Source organism: Ammospiza nelsoni, chromosome 1 (genome assembly GCF_027579445.1).
Source record: "Ammospiza nelsoni isolate bAmmNel1 chromosome 1, bAmmNel1.pri, whole genome shotgun sequence".
NCBI lineage: Eukaryota > Metazoa > Chordata > Aves > Passeriformes > Passerellidae > Ammospiza > Ammospiza nelsoni.
The window spans coordinates 83,134,651-83,153,869 of NC_080633.1; positions in this window are offsets into that span (position 1 = coordinate 83,134,651).

The window sequence follows — 19,219 nt, forward strand, 5'->3', positions numbered from 1 at the left end:
TCAGAGAATTATGTAGATTATTCTAGTCCACTACGACAATATTTCCATGTGCCATTTACCTTCATAGACATCAATGAGTTTTAAACAGAAACTGAGCTGAAACATAGCAGAAAAAGTGGTATTTTTGACTTGCAACTACATTTAAAAAAGCTTCAGCTACATTTTCATTCAACTGCTGCTCAGGATAAAATACCATTCCTCTGCTGTACCAGTCAGTCTCTATGCCTGTTATTTTTCACAAACATAAATTTGGCGCATTCACTCTCTCTTCCAAGGTTTTTTTCATAAGGCACCAAATCTAATCTGCTCTGAGCCTTTGAAGGTTTTCAGTGGAAGGTCATGGTAACAAGTCTTGAAAACATGAGAGGCAATGCTTTGCTTATGGCTCTTAACAGCACTCTGATGTCACTTCTTGTATACAAGATATTTCTCTAATTACTTACAATCCTTTGGGGTTCTCATTGGAGCAGCTTGGTGCAGAGGAACAGTAATTTCTGTAGGTGCTGCTTCCAGTACTTTCTTGACTCAAAAAAATATTACCTTTGAACATATTGTTAATTAAATTAGTAATTATGTCATAATTGTGTCACAATCATTATACTGTATACAGACAACATATAAAATAGCAGTTTTTTAATCGCTACTGTTCATACAATCTAGAGTCATCTTTCATTTCCAAGACGTGAATGAGCAGTAAAGTTGTGGAGCCTCTCATTCATGCAGCTCAAGCTACAATGAAACTCAGGTTTGTGGAAAAAAAACAGGTACAAGAACAAACAGGAAACAGACCTACAAAGCAGTAAGAATGAAAATAATAACACCGTTCTGCAAAAATGTCTTAATCTTTTGCTTGTTTAGGCTCATGTCCTAATCCAGTAAGGTCTGATTTTAGTCTAATTTAGACAAACTCACCCATTTTGCATTCCCTTCCTGTCTCAAATGCCTCACTTCTGTCTCCTGTCCTCTGGAAGCCCAGATGACTCTGTATGTGCCAGGGATTTTTGGATCACTACAGAATTCATTTTAAAATAAGAACTGGGTTAAAAACGCAATGTAAATAAAGAGAGAGAGCGCCTTAAAAACAAAGAGTCTTTTTTTTTTTCAAACTGTGAATTTCATTCACTTAGAAAAATACAAGTTGGATGGTAGAGTCAAGAAAAAGGGCAATAGGGTTCGAGGTGTGTGTTATTTAAAATTAAACTTAAAGAGCTTCACAGCTTAAATGTTTTTTGCCCTTTTCCTCCATTTTTCAAACATCAGAAGTATTATTACAAAATCCAGCATAGCAATCTGATGGTTCTTGGTGTATTGAAACACCACATGTTGCCTCATTTTGCAAAGGGCCCATTATAATCTGACCCGTGTACTTTCTTTTACGGATAAGTTAAGGCTGCCACTTGTCTTATATTCTGGAGCAAAAGAAAAAGAGGAATATTCATTGTCCTGCCATTAAATGCCTCTCCAGCTGTATCCTGGGTGAGAGGTGTGGGTTTTGTGGGCACCTATGTGTGTGTGTGTGCGTGTGGCAGGTCAGGAATGCAGCAATGGGTCAGATCACAGGTGAGCCCGCAGAGCTTGGCAACGCAGGGAGAGCTTGGTGTGCATGAGAGGGAAAGGTGGCCCGGGAAGGCCAACCCAGGCTGGCCACTGAGCTGGTGAAATTGTCCCTGAGCAGGAGCTGGGAGGGTCTCTAAATGCAGCTCTGGGTCTGAAAGCTACAGGAAAGCAACTGAAGTGAGCACTGATCCTTGGCTGGACCCGCAGATCGCACCTTATCTAAGGTGAAGCTAAGATGGTTCTTTCCTTCTGTATTTTAGTGATTAAAATTTTTAAAGGTCATAAAATGTTAGGAGACAAGATGTACGGTGAACAAAGGCTTACTCGAAAGTTGTAATAGTTCAAGTCAATTAAACTAAAAAATGGTAAGCATTGAAGCAGATTGTTATTACAGAGAAATATTGAAGATATGCCCAGTTCCCACAAGAATCTAGTTACAGGAACTTGATTTTCCTTTTAACAATTTTTTCCCAATTTTAGAAACATCTAGGAGAGATATGGCAAAATTCTGAGTTTTTACTGCTACCTGACTTGTCTAACTCTGTTCTGTCACTTTGAATCCCACGCTCATCAAGAAGTGACAGAAATTTTCACAGGCCAAAAAAAACAACAACCACTAAAACAAGAGAAGAGGGAGATTTATAAGATCACTCCAAAAGTATTACTTAAAAGACGCTTTTCCTCTCAAGAAATACATTTTTCAGGGACAGTATGAACCCAGGAACAATGTCAAAAACTGAACAATTATTCACATATATGGGCCTGAGGCATCTTTGAATTGGATGGTCATTTAATATCTTCTTTGTACAACTATGAAAAAAATTGTCATCTAGTCCAAGCATTCTTTTTTTTCCCCTTCCATTGTAGAATCACTAATAAGGACATGTCTGTTTATGTGATGGTGGATAAAACATGGTGGATTACTTAGACTTTAAATAAATGGTGTGAAAAAACTCCACAGATTTTGCTAGCAAAAAGGCAAGGACAAAAAATGAGAAAATTCAGATATTTTTGAAGGAAAAGTGCATGTTTTAATGCTACAAATATGCACTGTAGTGTTTAGATTTACCTGATCTCTGTGATAGACACAGTATATATCCACAACTGTTAATGAAAAACACTCTTCCTTTATATAATTTTAATTGATAATTATGAGTGCATCACAAACTAAACAAAATAGACCTTTTAAGGAGTGAAGACAACCTATTTCAGCAGATAAGGCTCTTAAGGAAATTACTAATGTCTCCTTTACAAAGACACCATGCCCTGTAGAATCCAGGGGGAGGAATTAAAGATCCTTGGTGACTTTTCTTTCCTACCTGTACCCTTGCTCCCATTTACAATGTCTAGGATTTGGAACACCTCAACAATGTTTCAGCACATGATTTGAGCAAATGGTATCAACTAAACCTGCTTTTCTTCTCTTTTCCCTTAGAATCTAAAAAATGCGCTTTTATCGCTTCATGTCTAGCAACATTATGCATTATACTTGCCTATGTATTCTGAAGTCTTCTATCAGATTTGGATGGACAAAAAACAGAATCTGAAACTATGAAAGAATGTCTACATCTATCTGAAACCTTTGTGTAGTGGTCAATGGATGATTACAGTTGAAATAAAAGCAGCAGACACACTTTCAGGATCAGTCTTTATTTGTGTGTCTTCCTTTGATCTTTTGTAGGTAAAAAAGAGCAGTCCTGCATTTTTCATCCTGGTAATGATTTCCTAGCCTCTGCCTCTAAAGCTGTAAAATTTGAAAATTTTTATTTTCTGCTATTTTGACATGTATCTGGTTCTTAAGCACAATTAGAATGCATCAGAGAAAAACCTTAATTCAGAGAATAACCCTAAAACAAGAAGTAAACCCTGTTTTATAACCTTTAGGATTTTCAAATAAAAGGATTTTGACAGTGACAGGTATTTTTCAAAAGCTGTGATCTCACATTTAATTTCACAATTTACATGATGATTTTGGAGTGCTGAACCACATCTCTAATATACAGAAACAGACCACAAGTAAACCTTACTTCCTTTTAAGTAATTATATCCAGAAAATATATGCAGGAAGTATCACAGAAACCCTTGATTTTTAAAAATTCATCTGCCACTGCTATGCATCTAGTAAGGATGTACAGAACATTCTGAGATAGAAATGCAAAAATCCCAAGATGATGGAATTCATCTCTCTGGAAGTACAGCATATGTTATGCTACATTTGAGTCAACAAATTGGCATTTCTGGAAAGACAGATGAAACTATGATTCCTAACATGTATCAACAAGGTTTGATATAGCTTTAGAGCACGGAAGTAATTTTTCAATCTGATTTTAAATGTTCAACTAAAACCAGTAAAATTAAAACAGCATGGCAAAGATGATTTTCAGCAGCAGTAAATCTTTGTTTGTGTGCAATTAACATTTACAGCACGTTTGACTTATTCTTGGTTGTATCAGGTTTATGTGGAAAGGTTTTGGTAGTGGAGGGGCTGAGAGATGGCTTATATTGGAGAAGAGAAGGCTCAGGGGAGACCTTGTTGCTCTCAACAGATACCTGAGAGTGCAGCTAGGCAGGCATGGGTCTCTTCTCTCAAGTAACAAGCAATAGACAAGAGAAAATGCCCTCAAGTTGCACCAAGCAAGGTTTAGATTGGATATTGTGGAGACCCTGAGAGGCATTCCCTGGGTAAGAGAGACCCAAGAAGCTTCCTTCAAAAGCTGTTAAGACCCCATTGGCTCCTTCCTTTGTTCCTATGCCCCTCAGCCACTCTCTCCCTCCCTATTCCCCCACTGGCCTTCATCTTTGTACTGCCCCAATGCCACTGTTCAGCCCCTAGCTCTCGACACACAGAAACTTGGAATCTCCCCATGAGTGTGCCCTTGGACCCTGAACATCTCATCACGCAGCTGAATTAAACATCTGTGGATATTATGCAAAGGCCCTCTTTGCTTCCTTACCCTGGACTTTACTAGCAGCTAGTCCAGCTGTAACAGGATATCAGGATAAGATCCTTCACCAAAATGGGTGTCAAGCACTGGGACAGGCTGCCCAAGGGAATGCTTGAGTCACCCTCCCTGGAGGTTATTAAAAGATGTCCAGATGTGGCACCTGGGGACATGGTTTAGTGGCAATGCTGAGTTAAAGGTTGGACTCTGTGATCTTCAGGGTCTTTTTCAATCCAGATGACTCTATTAAATGTAAGAAGCTGCCAGAAGCTTTCTCCATGTCAAACAAAGCCCGTGACAGACAATCCAAGGTGGACCCACTGCTGGCCAAGGCTGAGTGCATCATCAACAGAGGTAGCACCTCCAAGAAAATGTATTTTAGGAGGTGGGAAAAGAAAACTGCACAACTTCATCCAAAGAAAGGAGTGAGAATATATGAAAGAAGCAGCCCTGCAGATGCCAAGGTCAGTGAAGAAGGAGAGGGGGGAGATGCTCCAGGCACCGCAGCAGACAGGCCCCTGCAGCCTGTGGTGAAACCACGGTGAGAAAGGCTGTCCATACAGCCCATGGAGAACCATGTTGGAGCAGATTTGCTGGCAAGGCTTGTGACTCCACAGGCTTGTGACCCCACAATGGAGCACACTGCTCCTGAAACACTGCAACCCCATCAGTGGGGGATGGACCCCACAGGACCCCACACTGGAATGGGGAGAGTGTGAAGAGGAAGGAGCAGAAGGGGCAATGTGCAATGAACTGACCACAATCCCCATTCCTATTCTCCTGTGCCACTCAGGTGGAGGAGGAGGTAAAACAATCAAAAGTGAAGCTAGACCTAGATTACTTGTTTATGCAGTATTGCAATTTTGATGTTAAAGTCCTACTATCAATGAGAAATGCTGCTTTGACTAGATAGTTTCATCCATACGAAAGGTTTTTTTCTGGGAAACAGAGGTTGAGGTTTAGTGGCATAACAACAGTGTGTGGGAATGAACAGCACTATCAACTAAGACAGTTCAATTCACAGCAAACACATTTCCTGGTAGTGTAACTTCACTAAAGCCAGTGAATCAACCCTGATAAGAAAATCACTGCTGCATGCAAGAATTAGACATATACCTAACTTGATTTTCAGAAGAGCTGAATGTTTAACAGTTTTCACTGTGACCTCTAAAATAAGTACCTGCAACTGGATTTAGGAGCTTCATAAGTTATGAAATTTCTCTGTCATTGACTCTGCAAAAACCTGTACAACTGAAATTATCTGAATATATTAGGGAGGGGTGACCAAAGTTGCACTGTGAGATCTCTTTTTTAATTAAAAGAGGTATTGCTGAAGTCCAGAAAACTGTGTATGTTTAGTGTCTTGAAAAATAAGACCACTTGATTTTTAAATACCTTTAATCACCATTAAAGCTTGAAAATTGTAGCTTTACATAGTGTATATATTAGTGCAAATATATCATACATATATATAAACTTTTTATAATTCCTCTGTCAGTAAAATAAACATTATCCTTTCCTGCTTCATCTCTGAAAACTACTGTGAAATCGAGTTGGAAAGTCATGATGAGAAATTGTGAACCTCTTCAGAAATTTTTTTCTAACTTTCAAAGAATTATTTCTATAATAAAAGCCATTTGTCAAAGATCCAGTGAGCAATGGTTGAGCAACATATGCATGATGAAATAGAATAAACAAAAAGGAAATGTGATTAGGCAAAAAAGCGTTTCAAGGGCACTCCAAGGAAAACACTTGACCAAATATAATTCATTGACTAATTCTTTTAAATTTTTTGCTTTTGAACATCATAATGTAGCCTTTGGTATCAAGGATATAAGCAAAGCAAAGATACGTCAGCAAGAGCAACACAATAGCTTATTTATTAGTTGACAAGGTGAAACGTTCTTTAAAGGATGGATATTGCACACATGTCTTAGAGTTATCTATTTAACAGCTACTCACCTCCTACCTCCCTGAACCCAGCCTAACCCTATGAAAGTGAGAATTGTAATTCTTATTCAATGGAACCTTCATGACGCATACAAATATTCTGGAATATTTTAGATCTTAATTTTTGTAAGTCAGAAATTTCTCAACTCAGGTTCAAGCATAGCTTTATAATTCTTGCAGTAATATTGAATATCAAAAACCTCAAATCTTTTTGCCTGAAATATTATTTCTGTTAAAAGTGTGCTGACACGTGTAAAGGCCCATATCTTTTCTTGAAACCAGGATCCACAGTTTGTGAGCTCTAATGAGTATGTGTGTTGATTAAACCACGGTCCTTGTCCATCTTTCAGGTTTCAGTACTAATATTTCTGAGGGCAAACATCTTGGAAGCTTGAGGCCTTAGCCATTTCCAAAGGATGGGCATCAATAAATGTATAGTTTGGAGTGACCCAGGTGATGAGATTGCTCCAGAGCTACAGGATACAGGCTCTCCTCTTCTCTTCTCTTCTCTTCTCTTCTCTTCTCTTCTCTTCTCTTCTCTTCTCTTCTCTTCTCTTCTCTTCTCTTCTCTTCTCTTCTCTTCTCTTCTCTTCTCTTCTCTTCTCTTCTCTTCTCTTCTCTTCTCTTCTCTTCTCTTCTCTTCTCTTCTCTTCTCTTCTCTTCTCTTCTCTTCTCTTCTCTTCTCTCTTCTCTCTTCTCTCTTCTCTCTTCTCTTCTCAGTGCTAAATGCATCAGTTTCAGCAGGAGACTGTGGCCCTTGTCCAAGATGGCCCAAAAGACTTATCTCCTTCTAGAGGACTCTGACTGTGTCTGTCTTCTGTGGAACTTCTCTCTTTGGCCTGTCTGCTGTCCCATGGCATTGCAACATTGGCAGTAACAAAGCAAAGGCTGTGCTGCAGCCCAGCAGAACTGTTATTGTCCAATGTGAAAGTGAAGACACATCCTGCAACAGAGACACAAACTTTTCTGAGATAAGGCTGATGTATTGCTTTTGACAGATAAGGCTGAGGTGTTGCATGTGGCAGCAAGAGTTGACACTGCTCATCCTTGCTGCAGGCTGGGATATGTCCCAGGACCACAGCTGGGTTTTATTCTGCATGCAAAAAAAATTGATACGCTCCAAATTACATCCTGAGGCTGCATCTCAAAATATGTGAATAAGAAGAGAAGTAGAACCTCAGAGGGAACTGTGAACTGAAATTTTCTGGCAGAGTAGGCTTATGACTTGAGACAATAAGCTTCCCTGATCTGAAGAAAGGCCTTGAGAATCTGCTGTTCCAGCTTCCAACAGCGTCTTTAGGAACCTAGAGCATATCCTCAGCTTGAACAGAGATTCACAGGCACCTATCTACTACTCACAGGCATCTATCTATCTCCAAGTAAAGACTTGGAAATGCAGAATATGAATTTTGGCTAGAAGAAACCTCACACACTTTCATGGTTGTCAAAGTAAAAATTTAATATGGACATCTTCCTTTAGAAGTGCAGAGATCTGTTTCCTTAAAAGTCATCTGGGGAACTACACTGTGGAGGAAATCCAAGGAAATTATCTCATAATTTAATGGGTTTAAAGTTCAAAGAGGGGTGAACTGAAAGTAACTCTGGCATAAATAGATCTTTCATATACCAGACACAACTATAGGAGCAAAGGAAAATCTAAAGTTGGAAAACAGTCATTCGTGGAGCATTATCTATTTTCAAAGTAGCCCCAAATTTGCCTGCTGATATTTACACACTACAATTTTCACAATCTTCATTGTTTTGTCTTTAAAGGAGCATATGTCGGCTCCTTTGAACAAGTGTGTTCTTAGATTTTTGAAGGTGTGTTCAAATTCAAAAAACTGAATAGCTCCTCTATAATGGAGATGTGGGACTTGAATTCTTACACTAGAACTACAGGTGCCAGTATATTTTCACTTTGAAGTTCCAAATGTCTAAAAAATTATCAAAGTGAATCTTTATTAGTGGAAGCATACAGGACTTTTTTTCTCAATTTACCTGATTATTAATTTTGCAGCTAACACTGATTTCTTATTTGCTAAAAGCTCGGTAAAACATAAAAGATTAGAGTCCAGTAGAGATACCAGAGACAAATGGTAACAAATATATGCTATATATTTAGTATTTCCATATAGAAATATCTTCTTTTTGCTGCTTAAAGTGTAATATTAATTTTAACAGTAAAATAAGGACTGTACAGGGGTCTTCATGGTGACCCATGTAGCTCCCAAAATAGTCCTCTTGCTCTTTCAATTTGATCCTTATGACTTAAATTCTCTAGTGTTGCACAAAGAGCAAAGGTTTTCTTGCATCAAGCTGAAGAGAAGATGCCCTGAGAGAGGTGGCAAGCTCCTCAAACACCCAAAAAACTCCAATGTAAACAATGAAAGCCTCATTCCATGTGAAAACTCCCTTAATCTCAGTTGAATACTTAAGCATCTGTACTACATTTTGAGGCCATGCATGATTAATCACACCATGACGGTTTATATTCTGGTATCTTCTTTCCTATTTTGAAGTTTACAAAAGATATTGCAAGCATTCCCACTCCCTACTGTTGCAGTGTTGTTGGGGGTCCCCAGGACGAGGTGAGAGATGAGAATTGACTCCAAGTTCTCAGAAGGTTGATATATTATATTATATTATATTATATTATATTATATTATATTATATTATATTATATTATATTATATTATATTATATTATATTATATTATATTATATTTATTATATTGATAAACTAAAACTATACTAAAGAAAGAGAAAGAATACATCAGAAGGCTAGAAGGAATGAATAATATAAGCTGGCCTCCTAGCTGCACTCTGGGAGAGGTTAAAGAATTTCTACACAAATATGAAAATGCACAAAGGTAAAACCTGTGTCTGATGTAGGTAATAGCATTCAATTTAATTCTTCTAGTTGGGTAGCATAGCAGTCATTGCTCCACTCTTGGCACACCTCATGTACAATACAGATAGAACTTTGTCTTCTCATGCTTCATAGCCCCACTTGGGCACCTCTTGTTCCTCTCAGTGTATATTTTTGGAATACAGACATGTTTTTATTGCTCTGAATTACTCATATCAACCCTTGGATAAGATTGTCTCCCGCAACTTGAAGAAGAGGAAGGTCTTCACCTGGTGAGATGTCTCCAAGCATTCAGAATCCCAAGCCTGCAAATCAATTGTCTACCCAGTAAGGCGTCTACCATGTGAGAGTCATCACTTGGTTCCGACCACAACTTCTGAGATTTCTTTCCCTGCACTTACAAATGTTTTTTTTCTCCATCTCTGGAATATACTGATAAAGGAATTAAAGTAATGACATGCCTGTGGTCCTCCTTTCTTCACATTAGCTCATTAAGAAGCACACACAGAGAAGCTGGAGTGGGTGAAGGAACTCAGACATGTGTTGAATACTGATAACCCTCCTGGAGTCACATGCAGTGAAGAGCTCATTGGCTGGATTTTTCCTGCTGCTGGATGTAGTAATGAATGAATGTCATCTTTAGTAAGCACAGAACACAATTTTTCCAACATATTTTACAAGAATGGTAAAAAAAAAATCAGACTTTTTTGATTCCCCCCAAAAAGTAGTCATTCCATCTAGCTTTCTGAAGCAGGAGAAATTGCCTCTTCCTCGGGGAAGCTACATGCAATACCAAGAATTCTAGTTTGGGTTGAAGTAGCAACAATTTTCTCCTCCATGCTCAGCTCTACTACCAGGCTTCTTCCCTGTTCACAAACATGTAAAAGACTTGCTCATACAGGCTTCTAAAATACAGCAGGAAAACCACTATCCATTTTCCCTTTTTTCTTCCCCAAGCTCTGAAGTGCTGTTTGTTAGCAGAATAAGGAAGGCACTGTAGGCTTAGTACACAATTGCTAATATATTGTAAGCTCTAAGCAATTTCTAAAGTTCTACCTGCTGCAGCAGCTCAGGGTTTCTTAGAACAAAATATTTCTCTCTGATTTTTTATGGTATCTAACTTACATGGCCAAAATATTGCAGGTGAGATCAACATGAGATAGAATGAAAAGAAAAAAGAGTGGGAATTGTGTCAGGAATACAAGAAAGATGAAGCACATACACTTCACTTTCTGTTAAATTAGTGTTTTATTTCGTATTGGCATGCAATTGCAAGAAAATAAACTATCTCCTTTTCTTCTCTTCTTTGTTAAGAAACAGCTTCCTATAACCTTATTGATATGAGTTTAAGATAAATTTGTATGTGTTTTCCTTATATAATTAACTGAATCTCAAGTAGAGCAGTGGTGAGCTAAGGAAAGAAAAATAATCCATGTTAAAAATTTTGATTAAGAGAAGCTCTTTAAATGATACCAAAGAATTGTGTCATACTTTCTGAAATAGTGACTAATGTGTTCCCCACTGTGGCACAGAACCAAAATCAATGACAATGGATTAACTTTAATATGCTGAATGTAATGGTTACATTTTGGAGGGAACATTATCTCAAATTGGCTTTAGCCATGCTACTAGAACAAATAAAGCCAATACTTAGAAGTTAAATGCATTCCAATCCATTTAAATGAAATGTATTTAGTTGATCCTACCAAACGTGCATTTTTCTTTGGCAGGCAGAGCCCTGGGACATCTCTCTGATGACTTCAGGCATGAACATCTGTCAGTCACAAATAGAATTTTTACTAATCCAACCAATACTGAGGGCAGGTAAAATAACTTCAGTAGAAGATTAAGTTGTTCAGTGTCTTGGCTGTACAATACTAAAAAATTTTACCTACTGAAACCATGAAACCACTTAGAAAGCATTTCCAGATCCATTTGCATAACATGATAATCTTTTCTGAGCTCCCCCCTATTCCCCAAGGCAAACTGGAGATGCTACAATTCTGACATGGTGGTACAATGTGCCGCCTCGTGACGTGTTAAGGAATATATGCCTATTTCTCTGTGTACTCACTTTTCCCAGACATTTTTACAAATCCTAAAATGATTTTGAGAAGTTCCATCTTCTGTGTTTGATGTTAATTGCTTTAGAAATAGACTGCCCACTAGAGAAAGAAGTGTGAGATAGCTGGCCACCCAAATCCCTGCTTCATTCATTTTTTAAGAGGCAATTTTAAAATTTAGAGCCATCTAGAGAGTCTGTCAGAGATAGCTGAGAGATAGAGAGGGCAGTCAGAAAAACCCTTAGGGGATTATTTCTATTTAGTTGAGCAGCTCAGATTGCTGTCAAACTTTAGTGGAGTAAGAACTTTTGACTTCACAAAGTGACAATTAGAGGGGGCCAACATGAATTCACAGATATGTGCCAACCTTGAATTCAAAAAAGCTCTTCATCTCAGTAAAGGATTTATTTTATTTTTCACAGCAGGTTGCACAGGTTTATTATGAACTGTGTTTTGACATATTTTCTTTCATCAATTTACATTGCTCTGAGAAAAAAAAAAGTGTGAATATCCAAAAATACTTATCCTCTTTAATTTTGAAGTTGACATAAGTGTCTCCTGCTTTAAATGGGCCACCAACTGCATGTGCATTAAGATCAGAATTCTGAAAAATCAAACAACAAATTACAGACAATATTTTGAAAAAAACATTGATAATAGTGGCTGTTAGCATCTCTCTCTTCTGTACGTCCCTTATTTGTGAAAGACTCTTAGAACTATCCATCATTCTCTGGACTGAAAATTTTGCAAAAGTGGATGTCAGTTAATATGGGAATTAATCTGTTTTAGGAAAGATGATGTAGAGAAAAGTGCTCATGATATACTGAATACGAAATTTTATATTAAAAAATAGTGCAGTAAATGTTAAAAATGAGTAGCATCTTTAAATACAACATAGAATTGAAGTTATGAAATTAATTCACTGTCAGAAAAAAATAGAAGTAATTTGGACAAAACAGGATTTCCAAGATTATTCATTTATACAACTGATTTCAACTTAGTGGTTGGCAGACATCTTGTCTATCTTCCATGTTCATTGGCGTGCTTCCCCCTCTCTTTTTCCCAGAAGCACGACATACAAGATGGATGTGTGCCTCACTTGAGGCACTCTGTTTCAAAAGATCCGAATGAGTGACAGAATTAGAGTTAGCACAGGAGATGCAGGGCAGGTGAGGTGCTTGCTAGAGGGGTGACTACAGCAGGTACTGCTGAAAGAATAAACACTGTGCCAGCAGATGGTGATTGGTGGAGTTTTTTAAGTACTGCCCCTGAAACGAAACTTTTCCAATATTTTCCTTAATGATGTTGTCATGAAGCAAAAGTTCATGCCCCGTAAAGCATACAGAATTTTCTAGGCTAAGATGCATAAAAGAGGACTGCAATAACTGAATGACCAGGACTGAAATAATGAGAATGCAAATAAAACCAGTATTGCTATATGCAAGGCAATGCACTTGAAAAAGTACTGTAGATCTCAGTGTAAATTGGGAGTTTCATTGCTTGGAACTAACTGATAAGCCATGGGACCTGTAATCTCAACTAATTAGCTGCAGGTTTATTATAAGCTATCGACATTAAGCACCAAGGAAGGCAAATGCAATTATATTATGTATGAGGAAAACATTTCAAAGCAAGAGAGGGAAATATTAATGTCATTATAACAAATAGTGGTCAACTCCATCAGAAAGACAAGATAAACTGCTGACTACCTGTGCTAAAAAAATATCAATGCAAAACATGTACAGAGAACTGCAAAACCATGTCTAAGCTGTGGGTATGGATGCCCCACAGTATTTTGTCCCTACATCTCACTAAAAGAGTAATCAGCTGCAGGCTATTGATGCTCTATTTCACTTTTGTGCCTTGATTTTCTTCAACTATGATAAAAGCAAATGGATTAAAGCAGTCTATATGCAAGTGTACCTGGATGAAAAAGATCAATAGCAAGTATCAGAGCACTGAAATCCTGAGCCATCTTTCCAAAAGAAGATCTGTCTGTTCCCAAGATTTATTCCTTTTTCAAATAAAATTTGAAGTGCTTGGGAGGATGATTATCAGCTTTTGTGCTTATGCAAGTCAAGGCAAGGCCAGGAGTCAACAAGCCCTACTAAACATACCTCTGCAAGGTTTCATTAGAACCCTTGTTGTCAAGTAGCTGTTTCTAATTCACCTACATTTTTGCAGACCATTATTTAACTACCTATATGCTGACTGTGTACAGCATTGTTTTAGCAGGGCAACAGGTAAGCCTGTGTTAAATGTCTTGCAGAAATTTAAGCATTTTGCCCTAACAATTTTCTTATTGAAATAATACTGTACTGCTTCTTATTGAACATAACACTGTAGTAGCCAACAGTGACTATCTGAGACCATATTAAATTCAATAAAATACACCTCTACATCAGTGTTATGAAGTATAGAACTAACTTTTCCAACTACACAAAGAAGTCAGAAATTTTTTTTTATTGTTGAAAGATATTGGGCAGATGACTGCCTTGCTAGGAAAAAGCTTTTAATGATAAGGCATTTTAAGAATTCTCTTTATTTGTTCCCACTATGTGCAAATTCAAGGCCACCAATAACTAAACTGTCACCAAGAAAGTCCTCCAGGATTTAAGAGAACCCAAGGACTGTCGACTACTGAGCAGCTCAGTCACTGCATCTCCTTTATTCTTTGTCATCACTTATAAATTATTTTTCTTTCATCTTGTTTTCAGTCTTTCAGAAGAAATTTGAAGAGACAGCCTGTGCCTATCCCAGAGAATGTGACTGATCCCCTGACATGCTAAATTTGTGGATCTCCCATTTATGGCCTCTTACTTGGTCTCAGGCGACTGACTTGGGGCTGTAGCTCCCACTCCAAGAACAAGACAGCTAAAAGTAACACCCAGCTGTGTGACATTGGAGTAATCCCATGTCTCCAGGACCGTGAGATGGTGCCAAGATCTGCAGCCATTGAACCAACACCACCAGCCCTCCCACAGCTCATCCCACCTTATGTGGTTTTTCAGCAGAAGAACAACAGAATGGAAGGCAATTGCTATAAACAGTGGTGTGATTTCCCAAAGAGAGTAGAGGTGCATGCTTCCATTATTTCAGAGCCGCACAGCCCAGCACTGCCAGGTGTGGCATCACCACAGGCACGGTGACTTGTCATTGTATTTGCAGCAGTGATTACACCCATGATGGATACAGAGCCCTCTCCCAGTAGTAAGATTTTGCATGATAAATATGGCCAAATTTTTACCAAATATCCCCAAACCTCTTTTTTTTCTCCTGAAAACTTGAATCAAAGTCATGGGAAATGCAGTCATCTTCTGAGAAATGCAGAGCTTATTGGCATGGTATTACTCTCTGCTGGAGGCAGTCAGAGGGTGACACACAAATTTCCAGAAAAAATTTCAGGAAGCTTTTGTTCATCACAGAATTTGCCTTCTGCTCAACCCACAATTTCCCTCTATTGTGTCTTGGTTTCTTCAAAAAGAATTCTCCATGTCCTTGATATCTTGTTTTGCATGCAGATGTTGAGGTGTTGGTAAGGGGGGTCTCCTAGCCATCCCTCTGTCCCCCTGGGTGGGGTAGATGAGTGTAAAGGAATGAAGAGGTCTAAAGGAATTAAGATCTGAAAGAGGAGAGGTTGTTTCAGTGTTTGGGGTTTAGATTCTTACCACCTCAATCTGGTGGTGATAAAATAGATTGACAATAAATTAATTATTGGCAAGTCAAGTCTGTTTTGCCTGTGCCGATAATTGGAAAGCAATGTCCCTGTGTTTATCTCCACCCATGAGTTTTCTCATTCTTAATTTTTTTTTCTTTTTTTCTCTCTCCATCCCACTGGGAGCAGAGTGCTGGAATAAGTGAGCAGCTGGGTGAGAGTTTGTTGTTAACTAAGAGTAGCCCACCACATATTTGCATCTGCAAGATATATATAGAGATAAAAAACATAGCTGCTCCCAAGGCTGTAGAAGAAAATAAAATCCTAGGAGAGAATGGAAATAACTCAGTTTTCTTGCAGTTTCAGCTGATTTCTGCTTAATAATCCTTCTTGTCTGCATCAGTAAACCAATTAAGATAAGAAGCATTGGTATTTCACTTTTTAAAACATCATTCTCTTTAGGAATTTTTTTCTCTACCATACCAAGCCAGACTCACTGGGTGCTTTTCATACAAAATTGAAGGTTCCTACTTACATTTGTAACTCTTTTGCTGCAGCACATCTACACACAAAAGATCCCTTTCCTCAATGCAGTGAGACCCCACCTGGAACACTGCATCCATTTTTGGGATCTCTAGCTCAGGAAGGGCATGGACCTGTAGGAGTGAGTCCAGAGGAGGGACAGCAAAATGATCTGTTGCTGTAGATTCCATGCTCAAATGGTTTGTCAGAGGATGAAGTCTTTGAATAGCTCATATATTAGTGAGGTCCTCTGGAGATTTATCCTGTTTTGAAGAACAAGGGAGGAAAGAATTTAGGCCTTAGGTTTAATGATGTGTCTTTCTAATGAAACTCTGATCCAGTCTGATTCTTTGTTCTTTCCACTTAGTTGCATGGAGAAATGTATTTATCAAGTAATAATTCAAACACAATTAATTTCACTAACATGTATATCAGATGCAGATTCAAAGGTAAAGTTTACTACATCAATAAAAGTGGTAAATTCTGTCCTGCAGGCTGAGTTGAACATGCTTCTTGGAGGACATGGGCAAGGTCACACAAATACTGCATTCCCGCTCATGCAGTTTCTTACTTTCTTGCTTGTCACAAAAGCAACACGTTGAAATATTCCCATGGATATGGTGGAGTGCAGGACAAATGGGATTTCCTTGCTAGTAAGGCACTACACAGCACTCAAGAGATATCCACTGGAACACAGTTATTTTAGGGATTGACACTGTTTCTTACCTTTGTGTGAACTGGCCAGACTTCTGACATTCAAAATTTTCTTCTTCTGAACACCTACAGTACTTGTAGATGCTAGGCTAGTTACAAGCACAACTAGAGCAAAATAACTTTCCAACAAAGCTCCCTCCCCTCTACCTACTGTCTCCTTTACTGACCTTTCCTGTCCTGCTCAGACAGATTTCATCAGATTTCTAGTTGTAGACCACACTATTAGCCTTCTGGATCTGTAAGAAGCAGCCCTGTGTTTTCCAGCAGTTTCTTAGGGTACACTGTGCTGCAGACTCCCAACTCCCCCTCTCCCCCGTAAAAATCCAGATGAAGAAACCATGCTTTTCCCTGCTGTCTTTTAAGGGAAGATAATGTACAGCATCTGTAAACTCCAGTTAAAGAGTAACTGCCCAGTACATGCTCTGAAATTAGCCTCCAAGTATCAAAAAGATTGCCTATTAATTATTAGTGACACTAAGCTAGGGTTGAATCTGTCTTAGTTGTTACTATGTATATATATAAAAGAAAAAGAAAGGATTCTAACCACATTGACAATGAATTATGCAAGATCAAAATGTTAAAGGAATATTGTTGTATTTGTGGGGTTAATTTTTGTTTCAAAAACACAATTCTAGTATTCTCCTATTGCTCATCTGAGGATATTTTTATATATGTTTTTATTCTTTTTTTTTCCCCATAGCATCTGTTTTAGAGAAGCAATATGTTTCTTTGCATTAAACAAGTGCTGTACATGTGGTTGTCTGACTTCAAAGCTTCAGCTCCTTTCTTTTGCTTATGCGCTTTTCATTGTTGCTGAAAATATTTGAAAAAAAGCATATTGCTTACTTTGGTAATTATAAACCAGTAAATGGTTCTGAATGCCACAGCTGCAAAGATTTGCATTAGTCTCTTGCAGTTTCCTAACTACAAGCCTTAATATAGTTATGTCTATACCAGGAACACAATAACATTACCAAAATTAACTGAATTGTATCTGAACACACTTAAAAAGAGAGGCCTGCACAGTTGGTATAATTCCTATGCAGTTGTCAAAGCTTTTTAACAGTCCTCCCCCTCCACACTGCTGTTTTGCATGATGTTGTTAATGTCACATATACAGACGGTGTCTGCCTTCTATGCTATGTTGAATGGCAGGAATTATGGAAAAATTAATGTAGAAAAGGATGCCTGGAGGTCTTCTAAACAGGACCAGCTTCATATTTATGCATAGTTGCTCAGGACTGTGCCCTGGGGTGCATCAGGCACAGCATCACCAGCCAGGCAAGGGAGGGGATTGTCCCGCTCTTCTCTGAGCTGGGGCGGCCTCACCTCAAGTGCTGGGGGCAGTTTTGGGTGCCACAATATAAAAAAGACTAAGTTCTTACAGAGCTTACAACATCTTACATGAAGATGGTGAAGGGTCTTGAAGGGAAGGCAGATGAGGAAGGGCTGAGGTCACTCAGTCTCTGCTGGAGAGGAGACTGAGGGGAGATCCCATTGTTGGTTGTTAACTACCCAAGGCTGGATACTGGAACAGGCTCCCCAGAGGATTGATCACAGCACCAGCCAGGCAGAGCTCAAGAAGCATTTGAACAACACTCTCAGGGACATAGTGTGATTCTTGAGGCTGTCCTATGCAGGGCCAGGAACTGGACTTTGATGATCCTTTTGGTCCCCTTCCGGCTAAGGATATTCTATGATTCCTCGTAAGGGAGTAAAGATAATTTCCTCCAGAGGGAAGATAACTGCATGACCTTCTAGGTAGTGTGATGTCATTCAGCTGTCTGACATTAATAACACTAGCAATAATATTTATGTCATCTAAACTGCAGAACTTTCTCTAAACTTAAGACAATTAGGTCTACAATGATTTAGACATCTGTTGGAAGAGCTGAGAAATCTGATTTGGGAAGATTCCATTTAAGGAGACCCATGAGAAGACAGGCTGCCATGCTATATAGCACCACACTGGATTCTACAGCAGAAGCAAGGAGGGAGGCAGAAGGGGGAATGGACAACACAAAAGCCAGGAAATGAAGGGTTTCTATTTGGCTGTTTGCTTACAGGAGGAACAGCTATGTTATTTTTACCGTCCTTCAGCTTGTACTAGTGAAAGTCTTTTTATGGAATATATTTTCTCAAGGCCTGCTTTATAGATGCATTATGTAATGAACCTTTCAAATAGTTATATTAACAACCAGCCATGAACCTGCCTCTGTTCTTCCTCAGTTGTACCTTGAATGCTCAGCAGGATATAAAAAATTGGACTTCTCAACAACAGGCTCCTCTATAGAAGCAACACCTCCAGGTGCTGTATTTAAGGATGCTGTTGGCTCTGTATCATCTGCTTTTGACCTCATTTTGTTCAATGAACTTGTCAGATAAGGTGGGGTGGGAATAAATTATGACTGACATGCACTGTGTTTCAGTGGTCCTGTCAGCCAGAACAGTATTGCCACTGGAAAACAGAAGAGTTTTTTTAGCACATATTTATTGTGTCAGACCAGAGCCGGACTCTCCCAACAACAAACTACAAAAGAGTGGCTGAACAAAATCAAACTGCATGTTTCTCATAATTGGCCATTTGTCTTGATTCTACAGACTCCTGCTCTGAAATCATTGTATTACAGAAGGAAGGTTTTCATAGATGATCAAAATAAGAAAATTCAAATGCCAGAACTTGAGATATCAAGTTATCTCAAGAAAGATATCCAATCACTGGACCTGTGAATTCTACAGTTCTGTACATGAAAACACATGTATAAGTTTTTGGTTGTGCACCATCCAAACTAATTGATTTTAAGTGTTTGCCTGAAGATTCTTTTCATCACTCAGAACTTGTTTGATTTTATTGTGAAATGAAATTTTTTTTCAAAGAAAAAATAATTCTATCTTAATAGTATTTCTAGCTTACGCATCTTTATTTCCTTTGGAAGGATTAGGATATT